Source organism: Plecotus auritus, assembly GCF_963455305.1.
Source record: "Plecotus auritus genome assembly, chromosome: 1".
NCBI lineage: Eukaryota > Metazoa > Chordata > Mammalia > Chiroptera > Vespertilionidae > Plecotus > Plecotus auritus.
The window spans coordinates 233,418,901-233,445,544 of record NC_137770.1 but is presented as its reverse complement, the minus strand read 5'-3'; positions in this window follow the sequence as shown (position 1 = coordinate 233,445,544).

Below are 26,644 nucleotides of genomic sequence, written 5' to 3'. Positions count from 1 at the left end.
TCTTCCTCATGAAGTCGGGTCGGAGCGAAAAACAAGTGAGTTAATATAAAGCCCTTGGCCCGGTGCCTAACACAAAGTAAATGCTGCATACCTGTTAGCTTTCATTAACCCTCAGAGCCCCGCCCTCACCACCACCCCCGCCCCGCCCACCCCACTCCCTCCGCTTGCACTTGGCTCCTAATCTAAGCTTTTAAACAGAGGCCTCTTCTTCTGTCCTAAGGGTAACAAACACTTGCTTTCAAGATTCCAAGTTTCCAAGCTCTATTTCCTTCCGAGGGAGAGAAAGACCCCCCCAAAAAAAGCCTTTCGTTTTTACCAACTCATCTACAAATGCACACAAAACAAAATCCTCGATATCTTCAGCAGCAGGAGTGGAGCCTAAGGAAGAGTAGGAAAGCAGGACATTCATTCACTTGTTCTTTCTGTATTAAGCTCCTACTGTGTACCAGTAAGACAGTCCCCACCCTGAAAGTGACCCTGGCTGAACATTAGGATCACCTCACCTGGGAAGCCTTTAAAAATGCCAAGCCATCCAGACCCATTAAATCAGAATCTCTTGGCAGTGGGGCCCAGGTGGCAGTAATTTTTAAAGTTCCCTAGAGGAGTCCAGTGTGTAGCCGAGGGGAGAGCCAGTCACAGATGCACAAGATTATTCCAATCCAGTGTTGCTAGAACTGGCAAGTGATGGATGGTGTGTGCATTATCTATATATATAAAAGCCTAAGGGACCAGCCGACTGGCTGACCGGCCAGTAGCTATAATGTGCGCTGACCACCAGGGGGCAGACGTTCAACTCAGGAGCTGCCCCCTGGTGGTCAGTGTGCTCCCACAGGGGGAGCTCCACTCAGCCACAAGCTGGGCTAACAGTTGCTGGTGCAGCGGCAGTGGCGGGAGCCTCTCCCACCTCCTCAGCAGCGCTAAGGATGTTGAACTGTCATACATCCTCCGAGGGCGCCCAGGCTGCCAGATGGATGACTGACTGCCAGCTTAGGCCCGAGCCCCTGGGGAGTGGGCCTAAGCCAGCAGTTGGACATCCCCCAAGGGGTCCCGGACTGCGAGAGGGCACAGGCCAGGCCCAGGACCACCCCCCGCCGAGTGCACAAATTTTTGTGCACCGGGCCTCTAGTATCTCAATAAATCTGGTAAAAACAAACAAACGGGCAAGGATGGGAGTTACAGGATCCCAGGGAGGGCAGCCAGATTCTGACTCTGGGTGGGGGTGGGGCTCAGCCAGGGCTCCCTCCGGGGGAGAGTATCCTCTCTGCTTAGACATCAACAGTAGCCAGACATGCTGAGATAATGAAAGGAGAAGTGCTCCCTTAGTTCTCATTTGTAAAGTAACAACTCCTTGCATTATTGACAGTATAGGACACACTGCATAATTAAGTCTGTTAATGAGTATTAATAAATTGGCATGTTTTTTCATTTAGATTAACACTTTTCAAGCCTCAGGAATAGCTTTTGGTGGTTCTGTTGGATCCTGTTGGGCACTGGGAGAAGTCTCGTGTGGAAACAAAAAAAGCAAGTCTGGACCAGAGAACCTCCGTGGCAGCTTTGACTCACCCCTCCCCTCCTCCCTGGCTCTGAGCAGTCATCAGTCCTGGTAAGTCTCCATGGTGAACACACTCCAGATACAGCCCCCCATAATCCCCTTCCCTCCCCCCAATGGGCTGTTCCTCACATCAGGAAGTGGGTCTGTCTTCTCTCCTCTGGTATCTGGACTGGCCTGTGACTTGTTTTGATCAGTAGAAGGTTGTGGAAGCTATTTTCTGAATGTCCAAGGCCAGGCCTGAAGAGGACTAAAAGGCTCTCCTTTTCTCTCTGGAGCCCAGATGCCATGCTGCAAGGAAGCACATGCTAGCTGAAGGATGATCAGAGCTTGCCCATAGAGAGAGGCCTGGAAGGATGCTATGAACTGAATTGCCTGCCCTCCAAAACTCATGTTGATGCCCTAATCTCCACTATGACTGTATTTGGAAATAGGGCCTTTGGGGAAATAAATAAAGCTAAATGAGGTCACAAGGGTGGGGCCCTGATCTGATAGGATTAGTGTCCTAGCAAAAAAAAAAAAAAAAAAAAAAAAAAAAAGGAAGAGAGGCCAGACTTCTCTCTCCACGCATGTGCACCAAGGAAAGGCCAAGTGAACACAGAGCAAGAAGGTGGCTGCCTATGAGCCAGAAATAGAGCCCTCACAAGAAATCAATGCTGCCAGAAACTTCTTGGACTTCCCATTCTCCAAGACAGTGAGGAAGTAAATTTCTGTGTCTAAGCCACTCAGTCTATAGTATCTTGTTCTGACAGCCTGAGAGGATTAATACATAGGATGAGAGAACAACTTGGAAGCTCCAGGTGTAGCCATGCTCCCAAGTAAATGCAGACACATGAAAAGCCCCAAGAGAAAACAAAACCAAACAAAACCCAAGCGAGACCAGCAGAAAATTGCCTGCTGAGCCCTGGTCAAACCAAGTAACCTACAGAATCATGAGGAAATCCATAAATCATTGTACTAAGCCAAAACGGTTTGAAGTCTTTTGTTATATAGCAATAGTAACTGGAAAAAATCTTCCTTTGGCACCTTTCCTTTCCTTTGTGGGCATCACAGTCTGACCTAACTAAGCCCATTTGGTCACACCCAATGATTAGCTGGGCAGCCACTAGCAGCCTCCCAATAGGGTTTTTTAACCTGAGGGTCATGGAATTTAAAAAGGTCTGAGAACTTGAATAAGAAAAAAAATAACATCTTTACTTTCATTAACATTCTACTGAATGTATTCTCTTTAATTATGAATGAGGCAACAAACCACAGTAGTATAAGAGTGCTTGTGACATTGTCACTAAAGAAATCACAGATAGGTTTTTTTGTATATCACATTACAATTCTTAGCAAGTATCCTAAAATATCTTTTCTGTTGATCACTGCCCACTGCTCAGACCTTGCTATTTAAGGTGTTAATAAAGGAGTGCATATGTTATTATAATAAGTTTGTTAACTGATATTTTGATAACAGTTTTTCAATGCAATTCATCTTCTTTGCAATACTAGTATTTTGCTTTATGATTTAGAACCATTATCCTTCAGTGGTATCTATTAGGCTTCCCTAGACTGCTAAAGGGGTCCATGGCCCTAAAATGGAATAAAAACTTCTGAACCAGAGGTCAAAGTTCTCTACTCCACAAATTTCCCACCAGGTTGCATTGAAAGTTCCGGACTGAGTCCTGCCATCTGCACAGATTTATTACCAAGCTAATACTAAAGCAGTTTCTACAACTTCTTCAGGAAGCGAGATCAAGTTCTAGCCCCTCGCTTTTCGTTTCTACAGCATCTCCTCTGAAAGGTTTGTTCAAAGCAAATATTCTGGTTGCAGGTTTCAGCCAATGATTTGTTCCAAAGATCATCATAAAAATAGTTTGAATAAGAATAACATAATAATGGCTAATACTCAGGCAGTATTCTAAGTATTCAACATGAATTAACTCATTAAATCCTCACACCTACCACATGAGGTAAGCATATTATTATACCCACGTTACAGATGAAGAAACTGAGGATCACAGTGGTTAGTAAGTTGGTCCAGGCTACAGAGCTCATAAATGATAAAGCTAAATGTGGAACACACCAATTAAGCTGATCTCTGCAGGTGGAACCCAGGTATCAGTATTTTTAAGCTATAAAATTATTAGTCTTCTTGTGCCTTAGTTTCATCATCTGTGAATGGGAATTAAAATAATATAGACCTCTAGGGCTAGGAGAATTAACAAATGCTTGGAACTGTGCCTGTCACATGGCTGTCAGCGATTACTATCGGAGGACTTTTAGTTTCTTAGAAGCTTGTCAAAATTTAAAGATGATGGAAGAGATGGCAAGGGGGGAAGGAGAAAAGAAGAAGGGAGTGGTCACTTACTGACCACCTACTGAGTGCCAGGCACTGTCTTGGGAACTGCAGACACACTATCTGATCTACTTCTCCTGACCACCAAGAGGTGAGGCTCAGGAGGATGAAATGCCCCAAGTTACACAGCAGAGAGAAGAGGCAGGTTTCAAACCCAAATCTGTCAGATTGCAAAGCTCTGTCCAGAGCCACCTCTCACACTTCAGCAACAGCAGACAGAAACTGGAGAGAAACTGGCAAGTTCATTGTCTTTTGCTGAGCCTCAGTTTTCTCATCTATTAATGGAGATGAAGTGAAAAATAGCCACCTCCCAGGATTGCTTCTGGAAGAATCGAAAGAGATAACAATCCTGAGCTTTCTTTGCAAACCAAAATGTTCCCTTCAAACGAAAGAGGTGAGCAAATCACTGGAGAAGTCAGCTGGATGGGACTGAGAAGAGGTAGGGGTGGGGTGGCCAAAATGTGGACACGGCAGCTGGGGATGGGGAGATAGACCCAGCCCAGCACTTGACCCAAGCAGCATGGGTTTGGGAGGGTGGCTCCGGACTGGGCACTGTGTGAGGGCTGGACACTCAGTCCTCAGGCCGGTTCTGTCCCCGTGGAGTGTCAGGTTCTTTTTTTTATTAGAGAAAGAAGAAGTGAGGACTTTGAGAGAAGTGTGTGAGCATGTCTGAGAGCCACTAATGCGTTTTCAGCTACCAGAACTGAAATGCTGAGTGGAGGATGCTCTGGAACAGTGTGAATCAGCTGATGGGATTTTCCAGCAAGTGGCCAGGCCTACGAAGTAGTTAACAACCTAATTGGAGAGCTGATTCGGGTAATGTGCTCAGAATGGTGCCCTGGCACGGGCTACCTGCTATAGGTGTCAGCTGTCCAGGTTATCCAGGGGGGCTGACAGGGGGATGAAGCCCCCAGGGGAGCCCTCACTGGACACATCTGCCATATTCTCCGTCAATCCCACCCACCACTGTGCCTAAGGCCCCTGATTGGGGCCCTGATGCTGGTGTGTCCATGCCACTCCTTGCTCTGAGTCTGATCTGTTTGTGCTCAGCCGGCCCGCCCACCATGGCCCTGGCTGCAGGGTGAGTGAGAGAATGAATGAATGAGTGCACAAACACGAACATATCTTTGTGTTCATTCACTGAGTACAAGTCGGCCCTTTCAATTGTAACTTGGTCCTAGATGCAGGGGCTGCAGAAGATGTGGGAGCAGGAGAGGCAGGCTAGGTGGTCCTGGGCAGGTCACTGGTCCTCTCTGAGCATGTAGCACCTGATCTATAGACTCAAGGCCTGGAGCCGCTACGGAGTACAGCTTCTGAAAAGCATGAAGTCTCTGAAACAGGGTTTTCCCTCTTTGGGGAAAATTACAGCTTCCCAGCCAGGTTGGCTGTTCACTGGCCTTCTCAGGTTTCCGATCTCCCCAAGGTGAAATGAGATTCCTTTCACAGCTCCCACCCCAGCCTTCCGGGTCCCCTCCATCTGTCCAGGCTGTGTTAACAGTGTCTAGGAACGGGATCCTGAATTAGGAAGATGGCACTTACTGCACCAGAAATGAGCAAGAAAGAGGCCCCCTCCCTGCCACAGGAGGGTTTTCAGAAAGTAGGAGGTGAGGCCCCTCAAACAGCCCACCTCCCAGGGAAGGAAGGGCATTTGCAGATGTAACAACCTTGAGCCTCCGCACATCTGCTCCTGGCGAGTGCATTGCACAGCGTGGCAGACACGATGGGTCCCAGTCATTAACTGGCTGTCAGATTCTTCAGATGATGGAGCTAAAAATAGCGCGCTATAGATAGAACTTCTCCCACGCAGGCAGGCACAGGCTGCAATTGGAAGTGGGGAGCGGGGACTGTGCGGCTCTCTCTCCCCTAAAGTAAGGTTCCTGCACATCTCCAGCCCCCCGCCGCTCTCGCGGGCCAAGTCCTGTACCTCCAGCAGCATCCCTTCCTCCTGACCCCAAGATGCGCCCAAATGTTCCAAATCCGCGCACATTGGCGGGCTCATTGGTATGCCGCACCCTGGATAAAAGTGATAAGGCTCCAAACACTCCAAGGAGACGCCTGCAGATGAAACCCGGCGCTGGCTCGCTCAGGAAGCGAGCTATTTATAGAATCCAAATATCAGCATTTTCCACCCATTTACACAAAGCAATTTCAGCCTTCTCAGATGAGAAAAGAGCAGCCCGGGCCGTCATTCATTCCGGTGCTGGAATCACATTTGGGGCCAGGAAGCCCTGATTTTATAGGAAACCTCGAGGCAGGCTGGGATTAAAGATCAATGGCGACATAAAATGTAGGCTGTCATATTTCCCTGCGAACATGTCCTGGTAATAAAAAATGTTGCTTTAGTAAATAAACTCGTGGAGATGCATTGCTGGCTGCTGTTTATCCCCAGGCCTCACCCTCAGCGTTTGGAGCAGAGGACTCGGAGAAAAGAGACTTGCAGGCATAATGGGAGATCCACAGCTGAGCCGCCAGCTGCCCGCAAGCCTCCGACACATTCTCACCTTCAGATGCTGCTGTGCGGAGTCTTCTGTGCAGAGATGCTCACTTCTGCTGCTTCTCTAAGAAAAGGGGAAATGCATTCCCCAATAATGATTAGGCTGGCAACGGAGCTGGCTGGCCAGCAGACCTGGGAGACAGATAGACTGGAGGTCAAGTAGGGCCCCTGCCACATCCTAGCTGTGTGAGTCCGGAAAGTTACCTAATTCCACTAAAGCTCTATTTCACACTTTTAAATGGGGGCATGGTTCTCGCTGTCGCTCTCAGCAAAGTTCCTGTGCATTTAGACCATCCCCTCCAAACCAATCTGACGTTCCTGACTCCATGCCCTGATTTGGCCAAACCAAGCAGAGCAGGGAGCTGGCATAAGGTTGTCTTTTTTCCAGGTCCCGTCTCCTCATTCCTTACTCCCTCCTCAACTCATCTTTCTCCTAGACCAGCGGTTCTCAAACTTCAGTGTCATCAAAATCTCCAGGCCAGCTCATTAAATCCCAGAGAGCTGAGGTCTATCTCCAGAGTTGGCGATTCAGAAGGACTGGGACGGGCCCTGAGAATTCACATCCCTGACAAGTTCCCAGATGATCCCAAGTGATGTTGATCCCATCAGGGGCCACACTTTGAGAACCAATGATCTAGAGAAACTGGTAGGAAAAGTGAGGGACTAGGAAGCTCTGATGTTACTCATCACGTTTGGTAGAGTCTCAGTGCATAAGCTCCTTAGGTCTTGCTGAGTCTGGACTTGGAAACAGCCAAATAAATATATAATTACAAATTGAGATGAGTTTTCCTAGTTACGTAGGAAAACTCAGCGTATCTTGAGAAAGCATACAGGGGGATCTGGTTCAGGATCAAGGACTGCTCCGAGGACACAACTGTAGAAGCTGAGAATGTATGGAATTCTCGGGTCTTTTGAGTGAGGATGCATAGACTTAACCAGACGACGGGCCAGCAAGCAGCATTGCAGGAAAGGAGCCCAGCATACACCTTGGAGCCACACTGCCAAGGGAGGAAAGAGAACAAAGGAGAGAATATAGGAAGTACACGTTTCCAAGCCAAAGCAACCCATTCCCAACTGTGGCCTGGGTAAGACTTATGATAAGAGGTCAGAACAGGGACATAGGCCCTTCTTTTTTTTTTTTTTTTTTTAAATATATTTTATTGATATTTCACAGAGAGGAAGGGAGAGGGATAGAGAGCTAGAAACATCAATCAGCTGCCTCCCGCACACCCCCCACTGGGGACGTGCCCGCAACCAAGGTACATGCCCCTGACCGGAATCAAACCCGGGACCCCTCAGTCCACAGGTCGACGCTCTATCCACTGAGCCAAACCGGTTTTGGCTAGGCCCTTCTTTCTTGCCATCCGTTCCTGTCCCTTGTCCCGCCTATACCCCTGTACCCCTCCCGCCTGCCCAGCACCATCCTGTAGTGGGGTGCCCTGCCTTCTTTGACTTGTCTCTGCATTGCACACCTTTTCAGTTGCAGATTACCGCATGGTAAACCCCAGCATTTAGCTCTCATGATTCTGGGGACTGGTTGGTGGTTGGTTGGTTGGTTCTTTAGCTGGACTCACCTGGGCTCACTGATGCAGCCATACTCAGTTGGCAGGTGGGCTGGGCAGTGGGCCCTCCGGGCTGGGCATCACCCTCCATGTGGTCTTTCCTCAGGGGGTCTTTGTCGCATGGTGGTCTCAGGGCAATTCTAAGAAGGTGAGTTGGGAGCCACAGGGTCTCCTGAGGCCTAGGCTCAAGAACATACCTGTTGAGACTTCTGTCACACTCATTGGCTCAGGGAAACTGGAAGGCGGGTGTGTGGGGAGGGCCAGGGGGCGGGGGGGGGGGAAAGGAGCTTGTTCCTTCCTGCTCCATCTGCGTGGCCTCAGCAAGAGTCTGCAGCAGTCTTTTCCACCCTTCCAGATGCAGCCAGCTGCCAGTTCTGCAGAGCGCCCCCTCCATGCCAGTTCCCAATAACCCCCTCCTCTTCCTACTCCCCTCAGGTCTACCTCCTTGATTCCTCAGTGTTCCTTGTTTGCCTACTCAGTACTCTGTTCAGACAATGTTCCATATTTAACTATCTCTGTTCAAGGCAATTGATGCTGTTTCTGCTTTGCTGACTAAGCCCTGAGTCACACTAGGTCTATCAGCTAAAATGTGCTCTGCGGCAAGTATCAGACACCCACTGTTTGTTGTCGTGTTAAACGACGGGACATTTACGGTTTGCTCAAAAAGGCCTGGAGGTTGATGGTCTGAAGGCTGGCTTAGTTTCCCAACAGTGCTGCGAAGGACTGAGCTTCTATTTTCCTGCTGTCATCCGTGGGGAGCTGACTTTTCATCTTCGTGCCCATGACCGCAGGGTAGCAAGATGGCTGCTGCAGCTCCAGGCATTGCAGCAGCATTCAAAGGCAGAAAGCAGAAACACAGCCTCACGGAGTAGTGAGAAAGACATTCTCAACTCAGTCTCTCTTTCTCTCTTTCTCTCTCTCCCCTTCTTTCCCTCTCTTAAAATTTCTCCAACAGACTTCCCCCTGTATTTCATACACTCCAAACTAGGACCATGGTCTACCCCTAGTTGCATGGGAGGCTGGTAAATAAACTATCTAGCAAGGAGGATGGGATGACCCCCAGAGGCTGAGGTCAATCCTTATTCCCCACCTAGCGGTCCACCTGCTGCCTGGAAGAATCAGGGCTCCTTTCTCAGTGGGGCGTGGGCAGGAGTGGCAGGAGTGGCGATGCTGCGAGAAAACAGTCCTCTGTCCAGCTCCCGGCCTTGACTGCCTCCCTTGTGCCCTGGTGAATTCACTGCACTCAACTCCCTTCCAAGTTTCCTCACCCAGGGCTTGCTGCAGCCTCTGGGCCCACCACACAGCACAGGAAAGAATGACCCAGAAGCCAAGCCCTGCCTTCCCGTTGCCAACCATGCAGGTGGCTGGCCAAGCCTGAGGTCGTGGCCTCTTCTGCTGCCTTGGCTTCCACACTTCTAGCTGAGGGCCAGCTAGGAAGACACATCGCTCCCTCCTGGCTCAGTCTGTCCACGTATGCCCTGGGCAGGTGGCCAAAGTCCCTTCAGAAGACCGGGCCCTCCTTCCTGCTATTGCCCACTCGTTCGCTGGCCTGACTATGGTAAACGGGGAAATAACAGAATTTAGGAAAATGTTTTCCCTGTCAACAGAGCCTGGCTTTGTGAGACTGCTCTCCTACTACAGAGGGCAAGAAGCCATCTCGGCCTGTTCGGCCACCTGCTCCCAACTCTGCCTCTGTACCATCACCCCACAGGCAAGTCGTATGAGGGCAGACTGAGGGCTGGGGCTCCCCTGGGTCCTGCAGCCTCCCCTAAGGCATGCCCCACCCAGTGCAAAAGGTCCAAACTCCATGCTCCCTAGCATGCTCCTGCCTATCTGGATATTTCTAAAGCTGCCCACTCCACCAGGAGCCGACAGGGGACAGAAAAGCAAAGACCAGGTCATGACCTTTTCAGTCTCCTAGTGCCACTTTTCTCCACAACTCCTGGGGGTCAGCAGGGTGGGGGAGGCATTTTCACCTCCTTTATATTATACACCCTTCTTCCTAACTCCAGCGAAGCCTTCAATCTAAGTCGGTCACTGCTGTATTCCGGGGCCTGGCACAGTACCTAGCACACAGTGGCACTCACCGAGGGCCCTCTGGATAGGTGAATGAATGCCTTTGTTCCCTGCCCTCACTCTGTGCCTGGGATGCCTGCCCCATTCCCCCACCCCCCACCCCCATCCTACTATCCTTCAGGGTCCAGCACACACTCACTTCCTCCAGGAAGCCCTCCCATTCTCTCCAGCCCTCGGGGTGACTTGGGGGAGTTCCTTCTTTCTTCCCTAGACCTCTCCCTGAGCCTCACCCCCCTCCTCTGCTTAGGAAGGGTTTTGTTCCACTTTATGTGAGGGCACGTGGCATGTGCCTCCTGCTCCTGATGTGTATGACACATCAATGGGAACAGGAGGCATTTTACCATAGTTGCTCCTCCATTTCCAGCAGCCAGCACTATGCTGGGCACATAGCAGGCACTCACTGAATATTTGTTGAACTAATCATAAGTATTATTATTATACTAGAGGTCCAGTGCATGAAAATTCACGCACTGGAGGGGGGTCCCTCAGCCCGGCCTGCCCCCTCTCACAGTCCAGGAGCCCTCAGGGGCGGGAGGCAACCCAGCGATCAGGGGAAGGTGACACCCCCATCACACATCTGCTGCTGCCACTGCCGGCAGCACAAGCCTCGGCTGGCCCTGGTTATCTGAGCCTCAGGCAGCCCTGGGCAGCCAGGCAGCCGCCATCCAAGACTTGCCTGAGCCTTGGGCCAGCCCTAGGTGGCTGGGCAGCTGACATCTGAGGCTTGCCTGTGCCTTGGGCCAGCCCTGGGCAGCTGGGGGGCTGAGGGCGGGTCCGGCCGCACCATGTGCTTGCCACCCCCTGGCAGGGCTGAAAGGACTGGGGGACTCCAGCTGAGGGTACACTGGGGGACTGCCATCTTGTGGCTATGGGCATTGCCATCTCTGTCAAGGCATGACGGTCAATTTTCATATTCCCTCTTTATTAGACAGCATTATATATAAATGCATTATATGTTGTATATAATGGATATATGTCATAATATATTTTACCTATAATATGTGTTGTACATATCTACACTAATAAAAGAGAAAGATGCAAATTTACCATACCTTTACGATGCCCATTAGCCAATCAGGAGTGAGTATGTTAACCTAACAAAGATGGCGGGTTAATTTGCATATGCAGGTGCCGAGTGGCCAGGGGCGGGATGCTTGCATTGTCGCCATGGCGACAATGCAGGCATTCCACACTGCCCCCAGATGCTCTGGGCCTCTGGGCAGCATGGGAAGGCAGAAAGGCGGCTCTGGCCAGAGCGAAGGTGGTGCCGGCAGCCAGGGGAAGGAAGGCCCATTCTTGAACGAATCTTCGTGCATCAGGCCTCTAGTCCTAATATATAAAAACCCAGGATCCGTAACATCCACAACGACCGAAGGCTTGACCAACCAGGCTCCTGCCTCCATTGTAGGAGCCTGGACCTAGCACTGACTGCCAAGGGGGCTGCAGATCAGGCCTGGAGAGAGGCCTGGGGAGAGAGAAGCAGGGTCCGATCCGTAGCCTCCATGGCAGCTGTTGATCAGCACTTGCCTCTCTCTTTCACTCTGGGCCTAGCCAGCATCCACAACTCTGTTTCTCTCCGGCCTCTACTGGGGCTGCTGATCAGCCTTGCCTCTCTGATCAGGTCTATTGATAGGCCCGGAGATGCTAACTGGCATAGAAACTGACCAATCAGAACCAAATCTGGGTGAAGTGTGAGGAGCCAATGGCTGCCTAGGAGGCAGAGCTTTTGATGCTGACTGGCATAGAAACCGACCAATCAGAATTACGAAGGCACAACCTAAGGTGGGAGCTGAGGAGGGGTTTTAAGGGCAATAGCTATTTGGTGTAAGGTGTAAGAAAGCGGTTCACTTTTTTAATGACTGGTTTGGCAGTATAGTGCATATGGCTAGCTATCAGTCCAGATATAGGGATTATGTATTTTTGTCTGCCAAGAGCATCTTCTCCTGATGAAAAAGCCCCCCCCCCTCCCATTTAGGCAATCCTATCCTATATAATCTATCTATACTACTAAAAGGGTAATATGCTAATTAGACTGGGTCGACCAGCCATCTTCTGGACGTCCGACTTCCTTTTGGACAAAGCCAAGGTGGTGGGGGCTGAGGCAGAAGCCGTTAAGGGTGATCTGGCTGGCAGGGGAGGGCTGTTGGGGGAAAGATCAGGCCAGCAGGGGAGGGCAGTTGGGGGCAACCAGGCAGGAAGGCAAAGAGATTAGGGGCGATCAGGCAGGCAGGCAGGCAGAGGGGTTAGGGGCAATCAGGCAGGCAGGCAGAGGCAGTTAGGGGCAATCTGTCAGGCAGGCAGGTGAGCAGTTAGGAGCCAGCGGTCCCAGGTTGCGAGAGGGATGTCCGACCACTGCTTAATCGGGCCTAAACCAGCGATCTGAAATCCCCGAAGGGGTCCCTGATTGGAGAGGGTGCAGGCTGGGCTGAGGGAACTCCCTGGTGCACGAATTTCATGCACCGGGCCACTAGTTATATATATTAAGTTATAATAAACTAGCCTCCCTCTATTCCAGGCACAGTACTATGTGCCTTTATATTAACTCATTCCATCCACCCAACAGCTCTGAGGGTTGCCCAAGGGCATGCAGTTCGTAAAAAAAAAGAGCTGGAAGTCTAGCAGGGAAGACTGGTTTTTAAAAGTGCATGCTAAAGAAAGGGTATTGGCCAGCTGAGCTCAGTAAATCCAGAAAGGCTTCTTGAAGACGGGGGTAGATTCCACAATATTTAAAGGACAAGAAGAATGTTTTCTTTTCTTTTTTTTTTAAAAAAAATATGTTTTTACTGATTTCAGAGAGAGGAAAGGAGAGGGAGACAGAGATAGAAACATCAATGATGAGAATCATTAATTGGCTGCCTCCTGCATGCCTGCTACTGGGGATCGAGTCCTCAACCCCAGCATGTCCCCTGACCAGGAATCGGACCTCCACCTCCTGGTTCCTAGGTCGATGCTCAACCACTGAGACACACCAGCTGGGCAGGAAGAGTGTTTTCTTGGTGGGAGTGGGCAGAGAAAACCAAGCAGGAGCAGGAAGTGCACAAGCAAAGCCGTTTGCCCTTTTTCTATTCCTCACTCATCTGGCCTAAGTCAGCGAACTTGAAAGAGCAACTGCTTTATTTGGTTCCGGGGAAAGATAGTTGCAATGAACATTATGCTGATATGCTGACCGTACTAGGCATCATTGCGCCCCGGTCTCGGCATATCAGACCTTTAGTAAGAGTTCACGGTCAGTTATCAAGGTGCATTACTTTCCGCGTAGCATTCAGTGCATTGCAGACGCGCCATCCACTGTAGCTAACGGGCTCCTTCTCCGTCTGCATGATTCTCAGCGCTGTCAGTCGGCGTGACATGTGTGCACTGGGCCTCTCCCCGCCATCTGGCAGCCTCTCTGAAATCACAGCTCCCCCTGCACCCCCTACCCCGTCCTCCATCAGGAGTGGGTTCCTGAGCCAAGACTGCCGGGAAAGCGAGATCGGGACGTATGGACGCCCCAGCGATGACAGCCATGATTTAGCTGCGTCAATTGCTTTCTGACATTTCCATAGCTCTTCCTGGCTCTACCTCTGCAGCCGGCCAGTTGAGAGCTGCAGGAGGCAACAAGCAGAAATTGAATTTTCCACAGTGTGCTCATTTGAGAGGCCCATTCCTCAGTTCTACAGGCAGCTACCTGGGAAGGTTCCAGCAGCTGTTACTGCCTCCATGCTCGGCCCTGGCCAACTCCCAGGGGGACCTGCCCCCCTCCCCCCAGGAAAGGGAACGTGCCTCTGGGGACAGGCAGGGAGGTAAGAGTGTGCTCTTTTCTGTGGCCACCGAAGAGGTAGACAGAGCCCTCCGCCTCCCACCCCCCACCCCCGCCCCTCTGAGTACCCTGAGAAAGCCCGAGAGAATTTCCCAGAGTGTCATGGGAAGTGAGGTTGTGGGGAAGACACATGAGCCAGCCCTCTAAATCCCTCACAGGAAGGATGCTCACCGGCAGGGGGGTTACACAAGGACCAGGGAGGGGGCAGGACCCCTTGCTGTCCACCTGACACCAGAACAGGGGGCCCACGTGGGTGTGCGGTGACACGAGGGGCCACACCACCTTCTTTCTCTATTTCACTCTAACACGCGTGAGGAGAACGCATGCGAACAAGCGCACTGCAGGGGCGTGCAGGTGGTTCTCTGCGGTAGTGTAAGGGGGGTGGCTGCTGCACACGGTCCCTTCCTCCCTCGTGGAAGCTCCCCTTCAGGGCAACGGCAAGGATGCCAGCGCTGCGATGTCCCCTGCGTCCTCCTGTCCACCCCTAAACCTCCCAGGGCACAGCCTCTACAATCCGCCATGTGGGATAACCCTCACCTTCCTGCTTCTCTCCCTCCCACAGCTTCGGGTGTTTCTACCCAAAGGTCCCCTCCCCCCCCCCACCCCAGCCCATGCCAGGTCACACGCTGGGCCTGCCCGGGGGCAGAGGCAGAAACGGAGCCATATTCTCTCCATGTCCGAAGGTGCCCAGCATGGTGATGAGCTTTATCAATATTCTTGAGCAATTGCACTGCCTATATAGTAACACTAACCTCGCTTCTCACCCTAGGCCAGTGGTCGGCAAACTGTGGCTCGCGAGCCATGTGCAGCTCTTTGGCCCCTTGAGTTTTTAGCAAAGGGCAGCTTAGGAGTACCCTAATTAAGTTAATAACATTGTACCTACCTATATAGTTTAAGTTTTAAAAATTTGGCTCTCAAAAGAAATTTCAATCGTTGTACTGTTGATATTTGGCTCTGTTGACTCATGAGTTTGCCGACCACTGCGGGCCTAGGCTAGCTACTAGTGAGGAGAAGAAATAATGTTAACGCGGATTGATAAATGGTGCTTAAAGATTAAAGCATCGAGCCTCAAATTGGGAAAGATTTTAAAAAGGGAAGCCCCAGCTTTGGCAAAGGTGGGGAGAAGCTTTGCTAATGTGTATGGGGCTGTTCTGGAGGCAATCTGGCACTATGTGACTAAAATCAGAATGTCTCTTCCCTTTGATGCTAAAATTCTAGTTCTGGATCTTTCCCTAAAGAGATAATAGAATGAGGATACGAAACTGTGCTCGGGTTAGTCCCCAAATACCAGCTAAGCACCTAGTCTGCACAGGGCGTGGAGCTAGGGCCTGGGCATTGTGACTCCGAGGGGCAGGAGGCTGTCAGAGTGTGGAGGGCCCCAGAAGAATCACCTGGCAGCGTCTCTCAGAGCAAAAGGCCCACCGCAACCTAACCGTGCATCATAGATGGTGGAGGCTATGTTGGGATATACTAGTAGACGTGTAACACAATTCTGAGCAGTCATTTAAAATGTTTCTGTGAGCCCTGGCCAGTTTGCCTCAGTGGATAGAGCGCCAGCCTGCGGACTGAAGGGTCCTGGGTTTGATTCCGGTCAAGGGCATGTACCTTGGTTGTGGGCACATCCCCAGTGGGGGGTGTGCAGGAGGCAGCTGATCGATGTTTCTCTCTCATCAATGTTTCTAACTCTCTATATCTCTCCCTTCCTCTCAGTTAAAAATCAATAAAATATATGTTTAAATAAGTAAATAAATAAAAATAAAAAATAAAATGTTTTTGTGACACTTGAATTTAAAAAATGCAAATTGGGAAATGGGAAAGTCCCACTATGTTGAGGGACACATGAGTGTGTACGTAGAGAACGGTGTGGAAAGCGTCATTGTCCAATGTTAGACTGTGCAAGGAGTTGTTTCTGGTTGGTGGAGGGTTGTACATTCTTCTTTCTACCTTTGTGTATTTACATTTTCTACTAGAGCATGTATACAAAATGCAAATATCTTTATACACAGAAAAGAAGGGATAAATGAATGAGGAAAAAGCAAAAAGGCATCAAAGTTCAACCAAGGAACTAACTACTAACAGCCTTCACAGAAGACCTGGTAGTCCCTCACACTCTGCCCTGGGAGGATTTGAGCTCCTGGAGGGCAAGGACAGGGGCTGGCACACGGTGGCACCCAATGACAGCTTATGCATCTGGGTGGTCACTGCCCTCTTGCCACACCCACCTCAGAAAGCCTCCTGGTCTCCTCTAATCCAACAACTGCTGGACTCCATGACCTTCCTGCGCCTCTTCCATCTCTGAGATGGGGCTGAGGCTGCCATCAGACAAGCGAAACCATCCAGCCCACACTGGGCTGGGAGTGGGCAGAAGGCCCTGGCCTGTTGTTTCTTAACGGCTGAGGCTCCTCCGTTGACCTGGCCGATGGACGAGGCACAGCTGAGGCAGTTAAATCTTCCCCAGCAACTGCGTGTGCCGTCAGGATTATTCATAGTAGCGTGCGTCCCCTGCCCAAGACCCCTTTTCCCCAAAGATACCCTGCCAAGCCCAACTCATAGCTGATAAACCCATACCCAAACTGATTTCACAGCTGCTCTTCGAATGTGGTACCAGCCCCCTCATCTGAGCCAAGCTGTTTGGACTTGCAATAAATCGGGGTGATTTCTCATCTGGGGCTTGTTGTTGATTTCCAAAACTGTTCTCATTCAGCAAAAGCTTTTTTAAAAAAAAAAAAAGATTTTGTTTTGTTTAGAGCAGTTTTAGGTTTATAATAAAATTGAGAAGGATGCACAGAGATTTCCCATATACCCTTTGTCCCCACACATGCATAGCCTCCCCTTATTATCAGCATCACTCACTAGATTGTACATTTTTCATCAAGGATAAACATACATAGACACATAATCACCCAAAGTCCATCACTTACCCAAAGCACATCACTCTTGGTGTTGTACACGCAATGGCTTTGGACAAATGTATAATGACATATGTCCATCATTATAGTATCATATAACTATTTTTACTGTGCTCTGTCTATTCATCTCCCCCATCCCACCCCCGGCACCCACAGATCTCTTCATTGTCTCCATCATTTCAGCAAAGGCTTTTCAGTAGAGACAGTAACACATCTTGGCAACAACATGAGTTTGGCATGCTAATAGACATTCTGGCAAAAAGGCCCCCTTTATCTGCTGGCACAGTTTGGTTCTTCATGACTACGTGATTTGCTCATGAAAGAGAAAAGGGAACAACAGTGAACACTCCCCCACCCCCACTGCTCCGCCATGCCATCCTTCTATCAAATTGAGCCACAACTTCAAACAATATGGCCCAGATGTGAGGAGACGGAAAATTAAACACCAGTTGATCAACTCAATCCTAGGCAGTTGGGGAAAGAGGAGAAGGGTAGTTATTTGGAACAAGATCCACGAGGACAAGAACTGCAGACCACTCCAAGGCCAGCACTGGCACAAGTCCTGGAACCAGAAGCCGCCGTGGTGGTGATTAAGTGGTGGAAAAAGTAGCAACTACAATGACAAATGTCTGTGGGGAGGTTGGCCCTTTACAAAGTGTATTTCCACATGTAACCCCATGAGCTGCAGTTGCAGTTGAAAAGGTTTTTCCTTAGATGCATAGCATCTAAGGGCCATTAGGATCCATCCATCTATTCATTCATTTATCCACTCACATAGTCACAAACACAGCTCTTACACCCATTCATTCATTTATCCACTCACATAGTCACAAACACAGCTCTTACACCTATTCATTCATTTATCCACTCACATAGTCACAAACACAGCTCTTACTTTTTTTCCAGGTACTCTGCTAGGTAATTGTAATAGCCAGGGTTCTCTAAAGAAACAGAACTGATAGGATGTGTGTATATAAAGGGAGATTTATTGTAAGGAATTCACTCATATGATGATGGAAGCCAGTAAATACAAAATCTGCAGGGTGGGCCAGCAGGCTGGAAACCCAGGAATAACTAAAGTGGCAGTGCAAGTCTGAAAGCTGTCTGCTGGCAGAATTCCCTCTTGCTCAGGGGAGGTGAGTTTTTTTGTTCTCTTCAGGCCTTCAACTGATTGGATAAGGCCCACCTACACTGTGGAGGGCAATCTGCTTTACTCAAAATCAGTCCACTTAAATATTAATCTCATCCAAAAACACCTCAGAGAAACATCCAGAATAATATTTGACCAAGTAGCTGGGCACCATGCGCCAGATTAACATAGAAAATTAACTATGATAATAATGAAGGGACTGACGTGAATAAACCCAGCCCTCAAGAAGATCACAGACTAGTAGTAGAAGCAATAGTATATATTAGAATAGTAATACAACATAGCAAGTGGTGTGTACTATAAAAGAGACACAAATAACAGTGCTAGGACCCTAAATGCATTTCTTTTGACCATAGGGAGGAGGTGAAGGAGCAGGGGTCTCATGGAAGGCTTTCTGGAGGAGGAGAATTTGAGGGGGATCTTGAAGGATCAATATAATTTGGATGGGTTCCGATAAAGACATGACACCAGGTAGATGGAAGAGCATGAGCAAAGAAAGGGATTTACAGGGGTGGGCAAACTTTTTGCCTTGAGGGCCACAATGGGTTCTTAAACTGGACCGGAGGGCCGGAACAAAAGCATGGATGGAGTGTTTGTGTGAACTAATATAAATTCAAAGTAAAGGAGCGGAGGGGAGAGCAAGAGAACCGGATAGAACAGCCGGATCCAGCCCGCGGGCCGTAGTTTGCCCACGGCTGGATTAGAATCTGGTCAGGGAGCAGCCAGGAATTTATTATAATTGTATAAAGAATTAGCAAGCAATATGGCAACCAGCAGGGCATTGCACAGGGCTTGTACCCTGTCCCTCCTTGTCCTATTACACCTTTCTGTTTGCTGTAATCTGACCTATTTCTTTACACATTTGTAGTTAATTATGAGTAAGGCAGATTGTGGGAGGCAGGCATCTTTTGCGTTTGCCCCAGCACCTACCCATGGTTTCTCTTGGGGAAACCACATTCTCTCCAACACCAGCTCATAGTCTTCAATTTGCTCTCTCCCACTGACTCTGAGGTGGATCACGTGACCCATTCCTGAGCCAATCAGAGCCTCACACTCTCACTGGTAGAGTGATTGGTCAAGGATGAACATGTGACACCACTGGGGGCAAGTATACTCTGAACTCTCTCCCTCTTGCCATGAACATGAGAGAGGATAGAAGAGCTGAGATGAGACTGGGGCCCACTGATCGGTGGGCAGAGCAGAGAAGGGAGAAAAGATGGGTCCTGGTATCTTCAAACACAACCCACAGAACACGGAGGAGGCTACACTGAGACAGAATGTGAGCCCAGTATCCACAAGCATCTGGTGGTAATTGAATACCTGATAATAACATCAACCAAACCATTTATTGACCACTCACTGCTGTGAGTGAAGCACTAATATATTTTGTTTCATTTAGCCCTCTCCACCTTGAAGGGTAGCTTCTATATCCTCCATTTTATAGCTGAGAAACAACCTCAAAGTCTTTAAGAAACTTCCTCAAGGTTCCCCCCCACCCCCTGCCTCAAAAGGCAGCAGTAAAATCAAGTTTTGAACCCTATCTCCCTGATGTTGAAACCCAAGCTCTTGCCACCCCAGTGGTTCAGAAACATCTGGGAAGATGTTAAGAAACTACAGAAATCTGGAGAGTTGGGTCACTTGGTCTGGAGTTGGACCTGGCATTGATAATTTTTTAAAGCTCCCTTGACCCTCCTAATGGGCAGCCTGAGGTCATGTAGAAAACAGTTCTTATTTCTCTCAGGTAGCTTCAGCCATTTGCACAAAACCATATGACTCCAAACTCCTAGCAGTTCAGGGTAACCCTAAGTTTGACTAAACACCTCCACTTGGACTACACGGGTTCAGCCTGCCCCTGACTGATAGAACTGCCATCTGATCCCCAGGGTACAAGGGAGGGGTGGGTATGGGCTAGGGCAGTGGTCGGCAAACTGCGGCTCACGAGCCACATGCGGCTCTTTGGCCCCTTGAGTGTGGCTCTTCCACAAAATACCACGGCCTGGGCGAGTCTATTTTGAAGAAGTGGCGTTAGAAGAAGTTTAAGTTTAAAAAATTTGGCTCTCAAAAGAAATTTCAATCGTTGTACTGTTGATATTTGGCTCTATTGACTAATCAGTTTGCCAACCACTGGGCTAGGGCAGTTTGCCGCTCTGTTGACTAATGAGTTTGCTGACCACTGGGATAGGGGCTTAATCACAAGGAACAACAACAGCCTGTATTTATTGGAATCGAGAGTCTAGGTCAGTGGTCGGCAAACTCATTAGTCAACAGAAAGGCAAACTCGGCTCGCGAGCTGCAGTTTGCCGACCACTGGTAGGCGAAGGGAGAATGTTCCTCCTCTTTTTTTTTTTTTTTAATATATTTTATTGATTTTTTACAGAGAGGAAGGGAGAGAGATAGAGAGCTAGAAACATAGATGAGAGAGAAACATCGATCAGCTGCCTCCTGCACACCTCCCACTGGGGATGTGCCCGCAACCAAGGTACATGCCCTTGACCGGAATCGAACCCGGGACCCTTTAGTCCGCAGGCCGACGCTCTATCCACTGAGCCAAACCGATTTCGGCATCCTCCTCTTTTTTATTTGGCCTGTCATTTTTAGAAAACAAGCTTTATAGGAAGTAGCAGTGGGAGACTCCGGGGCACGGTGGCTCCTGGCTGGTCACCACCGTGATTCATGTTCTGTTCCACTCCATGTGCAAGCACACACATCCCCATGATGTGCAGGGACCGGGTATACTAGATGGCCCTGCGGGGAGACACACACACACACACACACACATACACACACACACACACACACACCTGCAGCAGTGAGGGAAGGAGAAGGACTGGCCAGCGCGCCACGTCTGGTTTTTTAATTTGTTTTTTAGTTGTTGGAGCAATGGGGGCTGAGGCTGGGATTCATTGCTTGTTTTCCGAACTTAGCCACACGTAATTATTCAGAAGTTCCCTTCTGAACATTCTTCCTGGTTTTAAAGAAAAATGCCTGGACTGTAATTTTGGTTTTATGGCCTCTCCTTTGAGATCAGCTTTTATTTCAAAAATAAAAGCCCAGCACAAAGGGTAAGGAAGCTCGAGAACGTTTTGAGGACGGCTGGCTAGCACAGGCCCTCATTAAAGTGCTTCCCAGCTCCGGTGCGATCAAGAAAACGCCTCCTGCGCTTGTTCTGAAAAACCTCCAGTTTCCTCCTGACCCTGTGACTCGCTCATGTCTAGCACAGCGCCTGGCACACAGTGGGTAATAAGCAAAAAAATTTTTTGAAAGAACAACAGCAAGAAAGAATACCTATTGACCAAGTGGCTTCCTTCTTCATCGGCCAGATTCTGCAGGGACTTTAGTATTAATGAACTGTGAAATGAGCATCAAGCTGTTTGAATTTTGATGAAACATTTCGCCATTGAGAGAAAATTTAAAGAAAAATGCAAATAAAAAACTGTCCTACGTTTGTTGTTAGTTTTAAGGTGCTTCTACAAACGAGCAAAAACCTTTAACACTATATTCGGGGGAGGGGAGGACAGACTAATCGGTCCTGTGCTGGGGGGATGCTGTCTATTTCTAAAAGACAACTGAGAGATGTTTGGGCCCAGGACTCAGCTCTTAAAACCTTCCCCTCAAACAGTCTATAGCTACAACCAAAGATGAATCAACTTCCCTGTGTGATACAGCCAGACTATAGTTTTCCTTCTCGTCCAAAAGGCTATTGTGAGTGTCTCTGATAAATATCTCACAAGGTCAAGGTCCACCAGGTCTTTAGCACTTTCCAAATTTATATTAACCCATCACCAAAAGAGAGAAAGTGGGCTTGGTGTGACTTGTTCATAGTGAACCTGTGATGGATCTGGGTGATCACTCCTTTCTTCTACACGTATGCCCAAACTGTCTAATAATTCTATAAGGGATTATCATCACACCAGTCTGGCGTTTCTACAAGCCCCCCTTATCTCCTTACAAAAGAACTCGAAAAACTCTTCATCTCTGGCTCTCTCCCACTACACCCCTCTCTTTTTTTTTAAATATATTTTATTGATTTTTACAGAGAGGAAGGGAGAGGGATAGAGAATTAGAAACATCGATGAGAGAGAAACATTAATCAGCTGCCTCTTGCTGGGGATGTGCCCACAACCAAGGTACATGCCCTTAACCGGAATCGAACCTGGGACCCTTCAGTCTGCAGGCCGACGCTATCCACTGAGCCAAACCAGTTAGGGCTACACCCCTCTCTTTTGATTCCTTATGGGACACCAGTACCAGTTCTGTGGCCACGTCGGCAAGCTTCTCAGTATCCCAGGGTGCAATTTAGCTGAGCCTTAGAAATGGCATTAATCTAGAACAGCTTGATATACTTTCATGATTCTCTTGGTCCTAAGATTCAGTGCACAGGTGACCCTGTACTGCTGATGACAGGCAGGCCTCTCTGAAGAAGCTACAGGCAACGTAAATGCGGTCAGGTGTGTTCTGGGCCTCACGTGCACCTGCTCACATTCTATATAATCACAGCTACATTTACTGAAGAACATATAGTATGTTGGACCTTGTTCTGAGGGCTTTACTTCCTCGCTCGCAAGTGATTCTTGCAACAGTTCAGTGAAGTATCATTATTCACCCCCTCATGCCGATGAAGAAACTGAAGCTGCCGAGAACCAATTCCAGCATGTATTAATTACAAGAGTTTTACCGAAAGGTTGGTGAAGCTTGGGGAGCTCAACAGGGTTGAATCACATGTAATTTACTTGTTGGAAACGGCTAAAAGGCACTCCCCCAAAACCTGAACAGGATTGTTAACTGCCAGACAGCTCAGGGCATTTTATTGCCTCCTGTTGGCCAAACACCTGAACAGCTGTAGGCTATTCCCCAAACTGACAATGTTTCTGTATTTCCTTTGATACTGTACCCTTTGAAGTGTATATTTCCACCTTGCCTTAGGACAGGTTGTGTTAAATAAAAACACGGGTCCTTGGTCAAGGTAGAGCCTTCTAGCTCCTTCAGCTGGAAGCTCCTCTGACCCCCAATGCCTTTCAAAAATATCTTTCGTCCTTGGACTCTTTCTTAATCATCTATGCACAGCCCCTTTCTCCAGAATGCTAAACCCTTTGTAAGGCTGGGAAAAAGAACCCCGGCATGAAGCACAGAGAGTGTGAGTAATTTATCCGAGGTCACACAGCTAACATGTAGCCGAGCTGGCATTCAATCCCATGTCCTGAACCACCACCACACTGCACTGATCTGTCCACATTTTGTCACTTTTCTGAACTTAGATTTAAAAAGCCCTTTGTGATGTGATGGAATTATGGGAGATGATTTTTTTTTGGGGGGGGTGGGTTTTGGTTAAGATTTTTTGCATCAGATGCATAGTTATCTTTAAAGCCCCTTCAGGTGGCTCTAACATCACTAATGGGCCCTGCATTTATGGAGGCCTAGCCTCCTTCCCAGCAGGCCCTGGTTTTCTACCTCCTGAGTTCCTGGTGAAGAGCCCCTCCCTGCCTTGCCCATCTTAGTGCATCACAGGCACGCTGCTGCCCTTCTCATTGTTTACCCGGAACGCCCAGCAGGCTCCTCGCCTGCCTCCTTTCTCATTCCCCATCGGTCCTTTCCGGAGGGAGCCGCAGGCCCAGGCTAAGTCGATGGGAGTGACAGCAGTCTCTTCCCTGGAAGCAGCGTCCACCAGGACAGGCTTGGTGTTACAGGTGGGGCTGCATCCCCCAAATTCATATGTTGAAGCCCTCACCCCACCACCTCAGAATGTGACTTTATTTGGAAACGGAGTCGATGCAGATGTAACCAGGTAAGATGAGGTCATCCTGGAGTAGGGTGGGCCCTCATCCAACAGGACTTATAAAAAGAGGAATTTGGACACGGTCACACCCGGGGAGAGGGCCATGAGGAGACGTGAAGATGAAGGCGGAGATCAGGGTGATGCAGCAGAAGCTGGGAGAGAGGCCTGGAAGCGTCCCCCTCACGGCTCTCGCACGGAACCAACCAGCTGATACCTGGATCTCAGACCTCCAGCCTCCAGAACTGGGATTCAGTACATTTCCGTTGTGTAAGCAGAATTTAAGGACTTGATTACCGCAGTCCTAGCAGACGAATACACTAGATACTAAATAATGGAGGAAAGGAGATCCCAGTTAATGAAGTCCTCTGACTCCTCACTTAGATGCCCCTCTCTCAGGAAGGCTCCGCGAGCCGTCTGCAGAGGAGGGGCTGGGGTGGCTTGCAGGTGAATTGAAGTCAAGGGACGGGGCTGCAAAGGTAACGTGCCAGTATGTTTACTGTGGGGCCTCCAGGTGGACGGATTGTGAAACTGGGGGGAAGTAAAGCCACCAAAGGCTCCCACCTGGGCTCCATCCTGCCCCACCTCCACTGAGTCTGGGAGAGGCACCCTTCCCACACTCCATGTGCATGGATGGGCTTCCTCCATTGCTAGTGGGAGTGGGTTCTTCGGGTGCCGCAGGAATAAGAATTTCCGGAGGCCCCATGGGAGGATGAGATGTGGTAGAAAGCTTTCATTGCATGGAATTACATCCCTGGGATTTCAAAGTCCCGTTTCCCTGAAACCAGTTCTGGAAGAGGCGCAGCTGCGGTTCCGTAGAGCTAGCAGCAAAGCCAGCGTCCGGAGTTTCTGTTCCATAGTGGAGCTGGGCCTGGTGTACCATCAGGCTAGCTGCAGTCCATTAGTCCATTGTGTGTGGCGTCCACATATCTGTGTGCCATGTGGGCGGATGTAAGACTGTGGGAGTCCCGCAGTCAGGAGTCATGTGCCACAAGTGAGCCAGGAGAGGGAAGGCCTTTGTTTAGGAGTGTGTGTGTTTCATTTTTTTTTTTTTAATATATTTTATTGATATTTCACAGAAAGGAAGGGAGAGGGATAGAAAGCTAGAAACATCGATGAGAGAGAAACATCCATCAGCTGCCTCCTGCACACCTCCCACTGAGGATGTGCCCGCAACCAAGGTACATGCCCTTGACCGGAATCGAACCCGGGACCTTTCAGTCCGCAGGCCGACGCTCTATCCACTGAGCCAAACCGGTTTCGGCAAGGAGTGTGTGTGTTTCAAATCTTCCCGTGCTTGCAGTGGCCAGAGTAGGTGTGAATAATGACCTGTTCCCAGGTGTGACTGACAGGAAAGTACCTTCCTAATGTCACCCAGACTTTACTGGGCATGCGTCTATCTCTCCCCAGCCCCCTGGCCTGTCCAGTCCATTGCTTCTTTCCAGTTATTCATAATTGGGTTCATTACAATGGTATCAATAGCACCTGATGCTTCTATGGTCACTGCATTCGACGGCTTGATGATGGTCTCTTTGTCAGCTCCCGCACTGGACTCAACTCTCAGGGCTGAACTGAGGTCAGGACCACACGCACTTGGTCACCACTGTTCCTGCATAACTAGCTGTGTACCCGGCCCACTGTGCATCTCGCTAGGTGGATAGATGGGTTCATGTGTGCGTGGGGGGAAAGAGCCAAAAAACTGAGATGGGAAAGAAGAAACGGGATATGTTTAGACACAGGATTTTATTTTTAATGGGGAGGTCAAAGGGGGGAGAAAAAGGAAGAAAGACAAAGAATGAGAGAAGAGTGAGAAGAATGATGCTCACCCATGTTTCTGGTATGGATTTATAGTTCCTTATCTGATATCTCAGGAACAGATAGTTCCACACTGGGAATGTCAGGGATTTTAAGAAGGCTGCTATGGGGTATATAGTCCATATGGGGCAAACTCCTGAACACAAACATTGATATTCCTGCAGCAGAAAATGGAGGAATATTTATACAAAGTAGGATCAATGAAGACTAGAATCAAGACAGATATTTTTAAAACTTGAGGTTTTCAGAGGGTTGGGCCTTGTTAACAAGGATACTGTTAACAGAGCCCGGCTCCAAAATGGCACAAAGCCAGGCTGAGACAGAATCTCTGCTCACACCTTCCATTTCTAAACAGGAAAATGCTCGGGCACAGAGCCCTCCCCCGCCACTGTGTTCTAAGGCCACAGCCAGGGAGAGGTTGGGGAGGGGGTCCCAAGAACTGTTGGTGATAAAGCATGTGTTCAATGTATAAAAAGTGCTTTGTTCTCAGTCAAAGCAAGTTGAAGAATGAGAGGCCAGAGGAAAGACTTCTTACTAAAAACTGAATCCTTCCTTTAGTTCCAGATCCCTCCCCACTTTCCCCCCGCTAATACCGCATTTTCCATTGTTCTTTTCTGGGAAATAGTTCTCCAGTCATCTTCCCAGCTGCCCGGAGCCCAGCTGTCCCAGGTGGCAGATGGTCTGGGCAGTGTCTGGGTGGGACACCCAGGGGGCCCCAGGCATCTCCTGAGACCTGCTAAGCTCCCCTCCTAGAGAATTTGTCCTTGAACCTGGCTGAGCTTATTCTCAAATGACTCGAGCCAGCTGCAAACATATATTTGCTGTCACTCAAGGATCCCAAAACTTGTGCAAGCCTAGGTTTCTCCATCCCACCAAGGGGTGAGGATTGGAATAGGGCAGAGGAAGGAAAACAGCAGCTCTGGCCTTCCATCCTGTCCTTACCACTTGTCTGTGACCTAAGGCATGTTATTTACATCATCTTACCTAATAAAAGAGAAACATGCAAATTAACCATCACTCTGCTATGCCCACAGCCAATCAGAGTCAGTATGCAAATTAACCCAACAAAGATGGAGGTTAATTTGCATACGCAGGCGTGGAGCGGAGTGAAGCTTGCTATGAAGGGAAGTGGGGCGGCGGAGGGAGCTACTGTAGTGGTGCTTCAGACAGAAGCGAAGA